This window comes from Elephantulus edwardii, unplaced genomic scaffold, assembly GCF_000299155.1.
Source record: "Elephantulus edwardii isolate Elephantulus edwardi_28Jun2011 unplaced genomic scaffold, EleEdw1.0 scaffold00067, whole genome shotgun sequence".
Classification (NCBI taxonomy): domain Eukaryota; kingdom Metazoa; phylum Chordata; class Mammalia; order Macroscelidea; family Macroscelididae; genus Elephantulus; species Elephantulus edwardii.
The window spans coordinates 3,128,438-3,132,769 of NW_006399817.1; positions in this window are offsets into that span (position 1 = coordinate 3,128,438).

Genomic DNA, 4,332 nt, shown 5'->3' on the forward strand with positions numbered 1-4,332 from the left:
CGCTATGAGTCGCAAGCGACTCGACGGCACATAACAACAACAACATAATAATAACATTTGTATATAAATTGACATTATTTTGTCTGATAAAAATGAAAAATAATGTATCAATCCCTAATCTGCGAGTATATAAATTAGATGTTAACCTTTCACATATTCAAGATTCAATCTTGTAACAATAGCTTTTAAAAAGTCACAAAATACCCAATTGAAAAATGGGCACAGGATATGAACAGACACCTCACCAAAGAAGACATTCAGATGGCAAACACATGAAGAAATGTTCAAAATCCCTAGTTCTGAGAGAGATGCAAATCAAGACAACCATAAGATATCATTTCACCCCAGTAAGACTAGCAAAATTTAACAGAACAGCAAGCAACAAACGCTGGTAAGGTTGTGGAGAGAGTGGAACCTTTATTCACTGTTGGTGGGAGTGTAAAATGGTGCAACCACTCTGGAAAGCGATGTGGCGCTTTCTCTAAAAGTTGCAAATAGAGATACCATTTGACCCAGCAATTCCACAACTGGGAATTTACCCTAAAGAAACCATAACCACCATCCAAGCAGATATATGGACACCCACGTTTATTGTGGCTTTATTCACAACAGCAAAGAGTTGGAAACAACCTGGGTGTCCATCAACAAGTGAATGGATAGAGACACTTTGGTATTTTCACACAATGGAATACTATGCAGCATTGAAAAACAAGGAAGTAATGAAATAATATGCAAAATGGATGACCCTGGAGGAAATTGTGCTGAGTGAAATATCTCAGTCACAAAAGGACAAATATGGCATAGGGCCACTGTTGTAAAATGGGACTGACATTGGGGTTGAGGGAAGGCAGAGAAGGAGGGGATGAACAATGTATACTGCATTGAAACAGATGAGGGAGAGAACTGTTTCAAAGGGATATATGATTGGGTATTATTGTCATGACAGGAGTCCAGAATGAAGGCTGCACAGTGGAGTGTACTTGGGGGGAGGGATTGCATAACAATGAAAGAGTTTTCCTTTTACTTTTGAAGGGGAAGAGTGAATTTGGAGGAGGGGACAGGGAGAAAAGTGCAACAATGAATGACTGGAAACTCTGAGTCTCTGTAAACTTTCATTAAAATTAATTTTTTAAAAAAGGAAAAAAATTCATACCACTGGACTTATAAGCAACATCATGATAGGTGGAGTAAAAATTGAAATGGTTAACAATATCATCTTAATTAGACTCACAACCAACATCAGCAGTCAGGAGATTGGGACATGTAAAGTATTGGTAAAGTCTACTGTCAGGTACATCTCCAAATTACTGAGGAGCAGTGATAACTGTCTTAAAATTAAGGTGTGCTTGATTCAGATCATGGTCTTTTCAATCACTTAGTATGCATCTGAGAGCAGGAATATGAGTAAGAATGACAAAAGAAGACATGACACCTTTAAGTTGTGGTGTTAGAGAAGAATATTGAATATCCCATGGATTTTCAAAAACAAACAGATGTAGTTTGGAAAAAATGCAATCAGAGTGCCCCTTGGAAGTAAGGATGGCAAAATTGCTGCTTCTCACATATTTTAGGAGAGAATGTGCTATGGAAAGGACAGCATCCTTAAAAAAATGGAGAGTCAACAAACTAGAGGAAGATTTTCTGCATGATGGATTGACATCGTAACTGCAGCAATGGGCTCAAGTGTGTTAGAGATTATAAGGATGGCACGGAATAAGATAAGGTTCAGATCTGAACTCAAAAGCACTTAACAACAACATGCTCAAAGTATGTGAGACAAAGTTTCACCATCCTTGCTTTCAAGGAGCAAACTGGCTATACTTTCACCAAGACATATCATTTTGTTCTTTTGTCAGTCCATGTGTACTGTACTATTCTCCAACACTACTCAAATGCATTTATTCCGTTGTCCTTATTTGTTGCCCAGTTTTCAGAAGCATAGCAAGTGGTTGAAAAGAGCATGGCCTGCCCAGGACTCAGCTATCAGATGTTTATCACACAACTGTAACTGTTGTTTTTTGCATGGTTCAGATCACCATTAGGTAGCATCCTATCCTTTGTCTTATCTAACAATTTTGCCTGGAAGGTGGAAAGAAGTGTTACTCCTGTTGTGTACCTCAGCGCTGTCCACTCCCCACAGAAACATGGGCACAATCACATGTTGTCCAGCCCAACTGGCTGACTCGAGTCTGTTTTGTTGCTGGCTTTTCAAGACTTTAAAATAAATTGTGATCAATAATAGTAAAAAAAAAAAAAAAAAAAAGACCATGGCCTGAATCAGGCACAGTTTTGTCTTTCAGCTGACATCATTGCTCTTCAATACTTTGGAGATATTCTTGACAAGAACACTTTCCCATTGCAACATGTCTTTTGATGTCATGTTTTTTGGTGCCAATGATGTTACTTGTGGATCCCAGTAAAACAAAATAGTTGACAACTTAAAACTTTTCTCCAACTATCATGATACTGTTTGTTAAACTGGTAGGGAGAGTATTTGTCTTCTTGACATTGAGATGTAATATATATTGAAGGCTGTAGTCTTGGATCTTCTGTAGCAAGTGTTTCAAGGCCTCCTCACATTCAGCAAGCAAGGTGACACAGATTCTTGATAAGTCTTCCTCCTATACTGATGTTACATTTTTCATAGAGTCTAGCTTCTCAAATTATTTGTTCCACATATGCGGCCCTCGGGGCTGTCTTTCATTGTTTTTGTTCAAACATTCCTCTAGGTCATATAGCCCTGGTGTACAAGTTGCCGTACCACAGTCACTTGTGGTTGCTGTGAGGCTGAACACTGTGACACTGATGTGTCAAATGCGTTCATGGTTGGCTACCCAATGTGGACTGAGAGGGGGGTGGAGCTCCCCGATTAAAACAAGCTTGGAAGGAGGAGTGGCATCCACTTCCATAATAGCTTGCCTCCGGAAACCCTATGAACCTGGAGAGAGGATGAAAGGCACCCAAGCATCGAGGACTCTCCTTCATAGGGTTGCTATGAGTTAGTTGCCTGCGACTCGACGGCACTTAGCAACAACATATTGAATAGGTATAGAGAATAGACACATGTCTGATCTACTATCTTGATTTTAAATTATGCAGTGTCCCCTTGTTGTGTTCCAACAACAGTTTAGGTATATGTTACATGTTCCATAATTACATGTTCTGGGATTCACATTCTTCTCAATGTTAATCATAGTTTATTATGATCTACACAAATGTCTTTGCATAGTCAATAAAACACAAATAGACAGTCTTCTGATATTGTCTGCCTTCTACCAGGATCATCAGCAATAACATCGTAGTGCCATACATTCTTCTAAACTCAACCTGAACTTCTGATAATTTTTTGTCAATATACTATTGTAGTATATAATACTATATATTCAATATACTATTTAGGATGATCTTCAGCAACATTTTGCTTATATATGTTATTAATTATATTGTTCAATAATTGCATAATTTTGTTAGATCATATTTATTGGGGGGGAAGAACAAATATAGATTTCTTCTAGTCAGTTGAACAGGTAGTTGTCTTCCAAATTTCCTCACACAGACACATAAGCACATTTAATCAGGACTGCATCTGTTAGCTAAACCATGTAGCATGGTATTCCTGTTTGATTCCTGGGACCTTATTTTTTGCCTATGCTGTCGGTGCAGCTTGAACTTCTTCCTTCATTACCATTGGCTTTTTCCTTCCTTACTACTGCTAGTCTACATGATACTTTCTGAAATATTTCAGGTGCCAAAAATTGTTTTTGGTACAATGATTTTGTGTATTCCCTCCACCTTCTTTGATGCTTCCTTGATCACTCAAGATTTTGTCCATAACATCTCTCAGTATTGCAACTAAAGGCTTAAATTTGTATTTCCATTCTTTCAGCTTGAGAAATGTTGAGGGAGTTTTCTTTTTATTCTCTAATTCTAGCTCTTTGAATATACTGTTTTAATACTTTGGTTTGTCTTCTGGGACTGCCTTTTGAAATCTTATGTTCATCTCTCTTACTTATGCATATCTCCCTTTGTTTTGGTTTCTTAATACTTGAGTACAGATTGAATAGGTCTGAAGAAAGGATACAACTCTGAAGAATATCTTGATTTTAAGTCCAGGGTACAGAATTCTGACTTATACAGATGGAAATCGATAGGACATGCCATTAAGAGGTGGTGGGTGGGGTGCAGGGGGATTGTATACCAAAGAAAGAATTTTTCTTTTGCTTTTCAAAGAGAGGAGGGAACTGGGGGAGGGGCTGGGCAGGGAGAAAAGTGCAACAATGAATGAATGGAAATCCAAAATATCTGTAAATGTTCATTAAAATTGTTTAAATA